The sequence below is a fragment of the Bombyx mandarina genome, chromosome 08 (genome assembly GCF_030267445.1).
Source record: "Bombyx mandarina strain Sakado chromosome 08, ASM3026744v2".
Classification (NCBI taxonomy): domain Eukaryota; kingdom Metazoa; phylum Arthropoda; class Insecta; order Lepidoptera; family Bombycidae; genus Bombyx; species Bombyx mandarina.
This window is the reverse complement of record NC_143215.1, coordinates 9219022-9232153: the sequence shown is the minus strand read 5'-3', so window position 1 is coordinate 9232153 and position 13132 is coordinate 9219022. Positions and strand designations below refer to the sequence as shown.

At 34.0% G+C, this 13132-nt stretch overlaps 1 protein-coding gene across 5 annotated transcripts in view; it reads left to right on the top strand.

Annotated features, from left to right (window-relative positions):
* LOC114248133 (uncharacterized) overlaps positions 1 to 13132 on the top strand; it is a 67907-nt gene that overhangs the window by 39822 nt on the left and 14953 nt on the right. For 2 of the 5 annotated variants that reach the window (XM_028181266.2, XM_089729199.1), the window contains exon 1: positions 6914 to 7051. The exons of the other annotated variants lie outside the window; for them this stretch is intronic. The gene's annotated coding sequence lies outside the window, so the exon portion shown is untranslated. Of the gene's footprint in view, positions 1 to 6913; positions 7052 to 13132 lie in introns of those variants that run through there. 5 annotated transcript variants of the gene reach the window in all.

The window sequence follows — 13132 nt, the reverse complement described above, 5'->3', positions numbered from 1 at the left end:
GGTACATAGGGCTATCACTAAAAAGCCAGTGAGATCTTAAAGATCGCTGTTGGTGCTTTTTCCGAAACCTACGGTAAAAGATAATATTCTAGACCGATACCAAACAGCCAAACAAACCTAATACTTTACGTCATCAGAACAGGACTAGCATGACTATTAGCGTATTTATATTAGTGAACATTACGATTTAGTTTTGAGATATAATTATACAGAGGCTCCACTTGAAAAAGATTCGATAGCAGCAATGAGTTGCCTTCAAGGTTGCGTTCAAATAGCAATCATTAAACATTGGTGTTGCGGAACAGAATGATCCAAACTTGTTCGACAATCGAATAGTGCGATCGTGTCTGAACAATAGAGATAGGCCTGCGGCTAAATGTAGCAATGCTTCAAAAACCAGTCTATGAAATATTAAACATACATTTTGTTTTTATGTAGATTTTTATCAGCTAGCATAAGCAGCTCACAGCCCGCCTGATCTTACTAAGCCCAAAGCCACAGTATATGAAAGTCATCAAAAAAACATAAAATTAAACTCATATTAGTATTATTCCAATAGAAACTGTGGCTTCTCATTCTTATAGCACTAAACGAGTAGACGCTTACCACACGGTGAATAGTTGCCCGAGCAATAAACGTCGTAATGCCGGTCAAATTTTTGATTTTGTTTAAAAGCGACTGTCCCATCCTTCAAATAGGAACATTGACCTAATGTCTCAAGTGGGCGGCTCTAATGCTTCAATGCTCGTCGTCTTCGGAGCTCACAGCTCCGGATGCTCATTTATTCTATAAAAATAGTTTAACATACACAGCGGTCTCTCTTACCTACGTGATATAAACAGTCATGTAAGCGGGTTAGTAGGTAGCAAATACGTTAAATCATGCAACGGTAAAGATTTAAATAGAAAACGAAACTCGATTAGAAATCTTCAATGTAAAATAAAAACTATTGAAGTATTCTTACTGGACTGTCAAAAAAAGTTGTATCGTTTTTTTTTTCGTCAATCATCATACGAAAACCACATAGGTGCAAGACGTTAATGCTCATAATACAGTAATAAAGCTTGACTTAGTGACGTTGCATTGCAAACATTATTTCTGTTTTGGTGTCACTGTGGCAAATTTGAATTGAAAGTAAGGCGTATTGGGAGCCCAATAGCTACCATAATCATGGCCGTTTTTGCCGCGGAGCAAACTCTAATTCCATTTTAACAAGGCAATCGTTATACAGTACAAAAAACAGTTATTCACAAAAACAAAAACTCATAGTCTTTTAAAACGGACCCCTTTAAGAATGTCAATCTGCATTTTACCTCAATAAATCTTGTTTGTTGTTTAATCGCAGCCTTTTTACTAATCCATTTCATTCATGAAAAAAATATCTGTCAAATCTTGTCCATAGACTTAAATCGGTTGATCACCTCTTATTGTTTGTTACGTGTTATCAATTGCGAGACATAGCCCATTTAGACAGACAGCTTTTGTTAAGCTTGCTCGCCCACTCGTCAGTGTGAAGCCAGAATGACATCTCGAGGCTACTAGCAGTTAGGTAGACAAAAAAAGACACGTAAATCTGGTCACGTACACTTGTTAACAAAATAATTATAAATCCATACATTCTAATTTCTGTAGAAACTAAACAAAGTAGTACAATGCCATCAAATTTATAACTGGTATAAATAAGTATGTGTATATGCAGCAATTAAAGTAGTTATCAGATTAACGGTGTACGACGATCGATTTATGTCAATAATTTTTATTTTTATTCTCAATTCATGCTCTAAAACACATTTAAAGTGTTAATCGTTTAATAACACTTTTATCAATAGCTGTTAGTTTATTCCCAATTCATGCTGTAAAACATATTTAAGTAGCACACGAAACAGATACAGACGGGCACACGAATAAAGTACCTAATAAACAGAAGTGCTAACTATACACACACATTCGAATATTTTAATTTATGGTTTCACTGAGCGAACTAGCGAAATGCCTAATGGTTCGAACGTAAAGTCACGACAGAATCTGTGCAGGATAATTTATTTACAGCGATAAAAATATACGCGGCCATTGGGGTCTATTAAAAATGAATGGTTTGCGTGACCGGAGGGATGCAGGGTGCGTGACGCCGTCCATTGGAATCTTTAAATTTCAATTGTATTTTTTCAACTAGAATCCTGCTAGAAGAAAATTTCTCTGCGTTCATTTTTATGAAAACAACCCAAAATTACTTTAAAATATAATTAACATTTTGCTACTTTATAGTCGTTTATCTTCGTAACAACTTGACACCAAAATTTTGTACTAATCGAATTAGAACTGGTGCAAATGAGCACGAAAGAAAAGAATAAAAACAGTAGTGGCTCGTTATAAATAAATTAAACGTAATTCGTTCAAGTACCTAATCTTAGAAGTCTCATCCGGATATAGTCACATACGAACAATGGACAAAAACGAAGGGAATTAATTTAATTGAAGTCTAATATTAAATGTCCAGGGCTGTCTACGTGCCGGAAACATCTATTTACTATGGACATAATATGTCTGTGTTTGTAGCGTGTTTTTATGATGGTTTGCTCAGACTTTATTTGCTGTAATTCGGGTCGGACATTAAGCTTCGACAGGTCAGTCACTATGTGTGTTCGTCTCGAATGTTTCATGCAATTTATGGTCGGATATCCTGTTTCTCACTACAACCAATTATATTTCAGTACTTAATTAGTTTTGGAAAAACGGGATTTTCTTACAGTTTTTTAGGGACTTGCGTTAAATCTGTGTTCAGGAATATTTGTTAAAAATAAGAAAATTAGATACATGTATATTTCTAAACACCCAAAAATATTTCTATGTCTAATAAATTAAGGGAGTTGCAATTGTCTTTTGAATTCCAACTCTATTAGGGATAGTAGGTCGCGACGTTAAAAGGTTAAAGAACAATGACGTAAATCCAAAAGCCTGTGAAATTCCATTATAGGAAAATTGCTATTGTTAGTATAGTATATCGATTCACCTGTCAATAAACAAGTAGGTATATACATGCAAATCAATAGCTTCGTTGAACAGCGAAGAACTGATCGATGAATTACTCTACTTATCGTATACATTTTTAATGAGACATATCGATTGACCTGAAATGTCTAGATCGACTATCGGGTGAAAGGCTTTTCGACCTCACCTATAAAGTAGAGGTTAATACTTGCAATTAACTCCTTTGTGATTTATTAAGTAAATGTACACGAAGCATTTTTACGAGCACGAAGATACTCCTTACAAATAAAATATATTAGTTGGTATTTATTTGTGAGGTTGTCGTGGTGTATGTATATGTTTGTAGTTGGTGCTATTTGAATATTAAAAAATAAATCCGCCCAGAGGTAGCTGCGGTAGTTGTAACACAAAAAGAATGTTTTTCTTCAGATCTTTATCTGGGTCCAAGTAGGTTTTTTATTTATTTATTGCTTGTTTTGCTGAACGACCATGGTCCACCTGGTGTTATGTTGTTACCGGAGCCCATAGTCATCAACAACGTAAATGCCGCTACCCACCTTAAAACATTAATCCTAAGTGTCCATTTTTAACAGCTGCCCCACCATTTAGACTGAAACACAATACTGCTTCACGGCAGAATAAGAATAAGTACCTCCTTCGGCGCGCACTGTGCGGCACCGTAGGTTTCGTGGAGTCGGAGTGGTGGAGCTCGATGGGGCTTAGTCGGTAGTCGGTTTTGCAGGGCGGGTCCTGCGTGGTAGACGCCGCGCAGCGCGTAGTCTCCCGGTAGGAATTGGAAGAAGAGGAGGACTTTCTTCTCCCTCTTCTTCTCTGGAGGCGCCGTAGTCCGACATAACCCGGTCTGTTACTCCTCTCGACCGGGTATCGGTAAACGGATTCCCCAGCGTTAAAAAAAAATAGGGTAGAGGTACCTACCCATGCGGGCTTACAAGATACATTACGACCGGCAAAAGTCGACGTAGAGTAAGACATATGGTTACCTGATTTTACCTTAAGATATGTGGTTGTTTATTACTTTTTTTATAACAGCTGTTTATCCTTTAATCTAGAACGCTACTCTTAATAGGCACGGTAGTGGTTGGTATCTTCCGTGGCGACTCGCTTTGTGCGCTACCAGTAAAAACCAAGACATTACCTATCCTACTCGCAATTAAAAAGATTAATTTAATAAGGACAAAACTTAACCATAACATAAAATCAAGTGTCCGAGAAAATTGAGCCATAACAATTAAAACTTATCTATTATTCTATATTCAATGGCTTTTAATTATTCTTACTTTTAATAAAATAAATCAATTAATTTATTGACAACGACTCTAGCATATTATAATTTAAATTTCTATCCACGTAGGTAAACCACTGTCAAATTAAAGAATATAAATATTTCAAATAAAATATTTAATGTGACAAAAAAACCAGATCATTTTAGATTTAATAGCTAATTTATTTTTACTTTTAGTGTGAGCATTTTGCGAGTTTCAATTCGCGAAAAACTAAATTTAAAAAGAGCTCCAGTTTGTACTTTGTTCTTTATATGTATATATGTTTAAGACAATAGAATTAAACGAGTAGATAGCATTTTTGTACTCAAAAAGGAACGAAAAGCTATATAATAAAACTTTTTTTTCTGATGAGCAGTAATTCGTGTACCTGTAAGAACTGGGTCATCAGAACAACCCTATGCCCGAAACAGAACAATGGATTTTCCCCTTCATTTTTCCTAATTACTCTTATAATTATTTCCGCTCTGTGTACTAATTCCTACAAGCTAAAAATCTAATTAATATACAAAAATCAGCTTGTGGCAATTCTCATAACGTTTACAAGGTTCTCGATTGAAATAAAAAATAAAAAAAATTATATGTATTTGTCTAAAACTTTTTTTATCAAGTCGTTCTCGATTGGTTACAAATTTGAAATTAAATAGAATGGAAATACCCTAAGAAGATTTTAGCTTCTCAAGTAATGGGAACTTTATGGATATTATTAGCGCAGACAAAAATAGCTCTCAACTGAAGGTGTGTCTTGCGTATTAACACAAGAAAATATTCTTACTACTCTCGTCGCCACGGCATCTGAATTAACGCTAAAATATTAGCAAAACCGCATTTGTACATTTTAAATTGAACACTTAACATATTATCGTTAATTCTGTACATATACATACATCGTGAAATTTTATGAGATCGTGGGTGAATATTTGATATGAATTTATATTTCGGTATGGCGGCTTTTAATGTTTGAGAATATGTAATCTAATAAATTAGTAAGTTATAATCGAATTACCAAAAATAGTTTTGCTAGCGATTTCATCTTGACACGCCTTGTCCATGTCAACTGATATACATTGACCATCTCAATGCAAACAGATCTTTAGTTCTCCGCGGCGAAATACGTTGTGGTTTTTATCAAAACTGCAAATGTATCATGCCATTTAAAAACAAAATCCTATTTAAAAAACTATCATTGTTGTAAAATAGCTTGTGTCAAAAATTAAAATAGTATTAATTACTAAAACTTTTTTGATAAACAACAAACATTTATTTCACAACATTAAATATGTCTAAAATCTCTTTTATAACAGTGATTAGATTACATTAACGCCGAAGAATAGAAACGATCAAAATTAAACAAGGATCGTATAAAACAATAACTCCACGGAATACTCTAGATCTGAGATAACGTGTATATTGTACATTAACTTGAAGAAAATCTTTCTATTAGTAACGTTTTAAATACTAGAACAACGTACGTGACTCCTCGCACGAATCATAAAAGCCTGGAATATTTGTTGGTATATTTTAAACATTTTAAGACCGTATACTTCTTTTTTTAATCAAAATAATACGGACTAATTAATAAATATCGCATGTCGAAAAGAAAATGTAACATTAAAGCATCAAATTCTTTGGTTAAACTACAAATTATGTAAATTATGTTCTAGAACTTTAAAAGTATTTGTTACAATGCTATTCAAATAAAACATGTTAGCGAAAAAGAAGCAAACTAATGTCGTTTTGAAATTCTAACTAGGTTTACAACGATACATTACATACAGCACAATTAATATTGCACAAACTTCTGCGTATTCTGCTCATCGTTCTCGGGAAACTGCGGTTTTTTTTTAACAAAAAAAGATAAGCGTCTCCGATACGTCAGGCTTCTTAGAGATTAACTGTTAGATACGCGGTAACCGAGATTTTCCACACGACGATTGGCAGCAGCGATTTTACGGAAAGACCATTCGAAATTACTTGTTAATGACGTAGCTTACAAAGTGCATAAATTGTAGATTAAGACGTTGATTTAGGTTGTCCTTAAGCACTTTACTGGTGGTAGGACCTATTGTGAGTCCGCGCGGATGGGTACCACCACCCTGCCTATTTCTGCCTTGAAACAATAATGCGTTTCGGTTTGAAGGGTGGGGCAGCCGTTGTAACTATACTGAGACCTTAGAACTGATATCTCGAGATGGTTGGCGCATTTACGTTGTAGATGTCTATGGCCTCCAGTAACCACTTAACACCAGGTGGGCTGTGAGCTCGTCCACCCATCTAAGCAATAAAAAAAAAACTTATTGCAAAGAAGTAACAACTGAGTTGCTGATAAAATTATTGAGATATTGAATAATATTGATAGCTAAAGAAAACATTACTATAGTTAAAATGTCTTTGTTGAAAATATACTAGTGTTCCAACAGAGTCGTGAGTTTCGCGTCTCGCATACGTCACCTCGACAATACCGCCTGCCATCAAACATATGGCGTTATATTAGTGCTGGCACGCCACACACCTCCATACATACGTAGACTGTACGCTGAAACAGACGTTCGTTCGTTATTATTTTCCTCATTATCAATGCAACTGATAAGAAACAGTATTTAAGTTGTTGCCTGACGTCACAGTTCGAACAGTAGTCGAGCTACCGAGTTGAAGTTTCGTGATTAACTTGGATAAGTTTTGAGTGTGTTTTTTTTTTCTGGTGCCGTGATATTTGAATTCGGACCGGTGTCAATTATTCTTGTCAAGGAGTAGAAAAACAGGTTAGTTGTGAATCGATTTTTTTAACATCCGTATTGAGTGGCACATGATAAAATTTATTGATTATAAAAGAATATTATGACACACCTTAAGATTGAAGCCAGTTTTGTCCGGTTTCGGTGCAAAAAGCTTAAGGAAGGTGCATACATGGGTGAATCATTAACGATTACAACGGTGCCTAAAACCCACTGTCAAATGAATTCATTGAAATGACGACGACCACAGAATATTGTTCGCAAAAGAGGGCTCTTTTATCCGTATTTAGTTTTAAAAATAAAAATCAGTCACCACTTCTGATAATTGCATCTAAGCTTCATATATTTCGTGACCATAATAAAGATATAATAAAGAACACCAAAAACACTATTCAATTTTATCAAAGTTACCAATTTTGTGGATTTTAAAGCATCCGTTTTATTTCTTTGATAACGAATAGCTACCGGTGTGACACAGCTATCTTCAAAAGGAAGATTAACCCTTTTAAGAAAAACAATACGAACAAAGTATTCAGACAAGACAGTCGCTTCACAATAGATACATTTTAATTGTTCGAAACTTATGCAATAGTAGCAACTCTGAAGGACTAATACACCCACGATAAAGCACGAAATAGTAGTTGATCCATTAAAATACTCAAATAATAGTTATTGTAAACGACATTGTTGATAAACCGCAGAAAACATGTGCACCTTATTCAATTTATAAATACTGATTCGTTTTTTTTTTTCCGAATAATAATAACTTTGACTTGAACAATCAACTTTTAAATAAATAGACTCCAGAAGATGCCCCCTGTAATTTATAAATTTCTTAAGTAAATATTTGACTCTTTTCTAAATTCGTCAAAATTCATGTAAAATCTTATTAAGCTTGCATTACAAAAATGTAACAATTCCCATTTGTGTTGGCTTACAAACGTAGTTTTGAATTTTCAATGAAAAACATAACTCTGAAATAAATCTTAAGTTATTGGATGTTATAATAGTTTCGGAATAATGTAATACAAGATTTGGTTATTCAATAGTTTTTTTTTATCAGCATGGTCGGATATTATATCGGATAATACGTGATGACCCAGCCTACCTTGAATGAGGTCAAAGTCTTTTTATTTTAAGAACTCTTCAAACCACAATATAAGATATCGCACTAATTTACAATAATTATCTTGTTCCTAAGAATTTTAAAAATTGTTTTTCTTCGTAAATGCAGATTTGTTTATGCCTGATGTATAAATTACTGCTTTGCGGCCAAAATAAGCGGTATTGTTGTACCAACTCTCGTTTATTCACAACCTACATTCACGGTATTTGGTTTTTTTTATGATTGAAGGATTACTGGTGGCCAGTTTCACCAGGACAAGAAAGGCTCAGCCAAAAGCCAGGAGGGTGTATTTAGGTTCTAGTCGAACTATCCACAGAAATCTTGAACAAATCTTGAAGCTATATTAAATAAATATTTGCCATACGTTTCGCTTTATCCCCTTTAGTAGATAAGCATTTTTCTTTATAGATTATTTGATAAGCATGAAATAAAGAAAGTTCCAGAATTCTGCAATTAAATAAATATTTGCCATACATTTCGTTTTATCCCCTTAGTAGATAAGGGTTTTACTTTATAGATTATTTGATAAACATGAAAATAAAGAAGGTTCCAGAATTCTGCAGGCAATCGATATGATTTTATTGATGATATTTTTATGATTAAACGAGTATGTGCATTTTATTTTATTTTTTTCCATGGTCGATAAGTTATTATATGATATCAAAGCATAATTAGATTGTTTTGATATTCGAGAAAAGCATTGGGCGTGTGTCACATTTTTATCAATTTTTGGCTTTTTTCTCCATTAGACTATATAGCTAAGGGAGCTGCTGGTAGATCTAGTTTAAGTGGTATTAGAAACCTTCTATCAATGCGGCCACCGCTCACGATACGAGTACTACCGCCAAAAACCATAAATATTTTGGGGTATTTCTTTTCATATTTTACCTTCATCGTTGAAGTAGATATATTGTTTGCAATTTAAATGATTGATACGAATTTAATTGATACGAAACCACTTGTTCAATGCGTTGTTGCTGCTGTACTTTTTGGTCTTCAGGTTAGAGCCGTGAGCTCACCTACTCGCCCGGATACGCTAGCATAACTCTCTAAAGTTACCAGCTTAAGTAGAAATAAAGCTGTAGGTACTTGTTATGTAGCGTAGGTGGTATAGCGTATGAGACCCGCGGCCCACCTCATATTACGTGTTTTCCGCAGTCAACACTACGTGACCGCGGCCACCCACCTTCGGTTGAAGTCTCAGTTCTAGCTGCAGCCGTATTTGATTTAAATTTAACATTACGTAACCCTACCAAAACATCGAAGAACTTAATTCAATTGTATTCTATGCCACTCAACTCTAAAACGTGGAACCGAAAATACTCATTTCTTAAATACGTTTTCTTCTTCAAACCACATTCACATGATTATTTTTTTCAAAAATTTACCACCCTGTTTGTCACTAGGGGCACTCTTTCAACTCCGTACAAATTTGAGAAACTATTACGGGATCGAGAAATTAAAAGCTTACACTAAGCGCACTAATTTATTTGACAATCCAAAGTTATCAAAATAAATATATTTATTGAAAATTGCTACGAATAATTGATTGTTTTTAACTTCTATTCAATTACGTAATTTACTCTCGTTGAACGTAAGTATTGTAAAAATAAGATTAGATTATTAAAATATGTTTTTGGGTCACTCAGATTATCTGGTCGATGTCTGAGTAAAGTATTCGTCTAATCTCCAGCTGGAAGATATGATGTTATAGACAAATGAAGTTCGAGATGTGGTTTCTTTTAAACGCGTAGATTAGCTGTCATCATCATCATCATTTCAGCCTATCGCCGTCCACTGCTGAACATAGGCCTCTCCAATAGATTTCCAGTGCGACCGGTCCATTGCCACCTGCATCCAACGAGACCCAGCGCTTTTTACTAGGTCGTCGGTCCATCTAGTAGGTGGCCGTCCCACACTGCGCTTGCCAGTACGTGGTCGCCACTCCAGGATCTTTCTGCCCCATCGACCGTCCTCTCTTCGTGCTATGTGGCTGGCCCATTGCCACTTCAGTTCACTAATTCTACGGGCTATGTCAGCAATCTTCGTTCTTCTACGGGTCTCCTCATTTCGGATTCGATCACGTAGAGAAATGCCGAGCATAGCCCTCTCCATTAGCTGTCGCTGGTGTTTAATTACAGAATCACATAAAGCACAAGCTTAAAGTCTCCACCCAACTTGAGACATTAGTTCAGTCTCTATTACATTGGAACAACGAATATCATCCCGTCATTCAGACCGGAACGAGTAATTACTTCGGGACAGTGATACCGCACCGCCTCCCCAAAATGCCTCTTCGTAATGATTACACTTTGTAACAAATTATACCTATAGATAGAGAGCAGAACGTTCGAACTATTTAAATAAGTGACCAGTCAAAACGCTACTATTCAAGTTTTGTCAAAGTCGTTTTTGTTATTGCTTCTAGGCATAATTCCACTTAAATTTTCACCTTCAGAAAAGTGTTGGTTGTTTTGTGAAGGAATTATGCCATTTCAAAACATGTATATGCATATGCAGGAATTATGCATAGACATGTTTTTGAATATGTTTTTTATTATTGATAATGATAATAAAAGTAAAAGTATAAAGATAAAGTAACAATGTGAAATATATTCCGAAAATAAAATTGATATAACATTAATACTGCTAAAAATTTATTTTGGGCGCGAAAACATTGAGTACCATTCACAAGTATCTTATTTGAAAGCGTATTAGATATTTGGATCAAAGGCCACAGGACAAATCATTGATTTATTTATTTTTAAAACTAAATTTCCTGCTCCGCGCCTGCTACTTTTCCGTCAAGGTAATTCGAACGCCTTCAAACCGATTGAACCCAGAAAAACTGCCCCGCCACGGTTTCATTTTGCCTTGTAACTATAGAAACTACGTATTTTTTGCATTGTTACGGTATCTGCTTTGTTGTTGAAATGAATAATGCGAAACTACTGTGACTATTCCATCGTAAACGTTTACTTGATGGGTCTGTGAAGTAAAATAATAGTTTAAAAAAACTAAAAAACACGCTTTATATAAAATTCAACTAAAAAATAGAAAATAAATTTTAATAAATTTAAATTGAAAATAGTGTAAAACAATTTTTTTTTTATTGTAGAAAACTATTTTCAATTTAAATTTATTAAAATTTATTTTTCATTTTTTAGTTGAATTTCATATTTTTTTTATATTGAATTGTCATCGGTCCTCGATAAATCTACAAAGTTTGAATGAAATCTGGCCGTTTAAAGTGGGTCGAAATCGCGTATAAAGGAGTTCGTTACAAACATACAAATATACATACAAGTGAAGCTAATATAAAGCGTGTAAAAATAATGTTACAGCTAATGCTAATTACCTACAACGGCCTATTAAAAAGGAGTTTATGTTTTTAGTTCGATCAAAATAACAGTTATGAGTGGATAAAGTTTATGAGTTCAGTCCTAGACGAAAGCAGGTGTCAAGGAGCAGTTTTCAACAAAATTGGTCAAATTTCATAACTTTTCACTTTAGGCCCTAAAAGGGATCTTCATAATTTAAGTGAAAGCCTGGCCTTTTATGACACTCGAGACGCATGCGGCCCATACACATTAGCTATTGAAATTCCCAACGGCCACCCGAAAGTAGAGCGTTCATCCATTTTAGATTACCTTTATTTTCTTTTAAGTGATACTCTTGATCAGGTCTAAAAATTCATTTTGAAAAAAACTCTCAAAATAACAGTCGCATGCAAAATGCGTTCCAATTTTAAGGGTATGCCAGCCGTTATACAATAAAACTGAGGCTTCAACTCCACGTATTAAGGAGGCGACTTTCACATGATCATGCTTATGGGCTACATCGACTTTTTAACACTATATACGTCGTTAGCTCATTCACCCATCTAGCTCCAGTAAAAAAGAAGAGGAATCTCGTAAATATAGTTCGAAAATAAGATTTATATCTAATAAGTTTTGCTCTGTAACGCAACTTGTTTAATTATAGAGGCTAATAAAAATGACAAAAAATTTGCTTACAAAAATTTAATTTGAATGATTTCTTAAAACTGAAAAATTGCCTATGTAAAAATTGCTAATAAATTCATATAAATTTTATTATATTCACACAACCGGTAAAAGGTTTAATAATAATAGCTTGCATTTTAGACGAAGGTTACGAACAGATCGGCTTTTGATTCCGGGTCGAAAGGTCAACGTCTCATTTACACTTTACTACGACACTTTATCAATAGATTATTCTTATTGATAGCATTGAAATAGAAAATTCGAGCATTGCTTTATCTTGGAAAAAAAGTTAGCTTAAATTCTAGAACTTATAAAATTATATAAATTCTTACGGAGTCTTCAAACGATTTTAATTTAATCGTCAAGGAACTTTGTTCAAATTATTATTTTCTGTTCTTAGATCGACGACCTAAATTGCCATGCGGAATGTTTTGAAAATGAAAATTTATACTTCTGCATTTGAAAGAATTTTAAAATGTTAACGAATCACATTACTTATAATGTGAAAACATCGAACTCCCCTGACACAATTGCAAAACAACTTTAAACAATACATATTAATGGAATTAAAACCAATACAACTTGTTATAGAACAAATAAAGATATGACCGTTTAGCACCTGTGTTAACATTTTTAAATGAACACTTGAGTTCGTGTTCACTACAATCGCAATTGTATAAGAAATAAAATAGATTTTTAACTGTATACAAAAATGGATTACCCACATATAATAACTATTAATTTTCTATAAATACAAAATTAGATAATTTAAATAATAAAGAATGATTTTTCTGAATGAAATCATTACACAAATAGTTTTTTACATAATCTATGTTTTATGTAGAAGCGATAATATAAAAAATAAACTTTGCCTACGTATAATCTATATATCAATACGTGAAGCAAAAACTTTGTATCCCTTTTTACGAAAACTGCGCGGACGGAGGAGTATGAAATTTTCCACACTTATAGAGAATA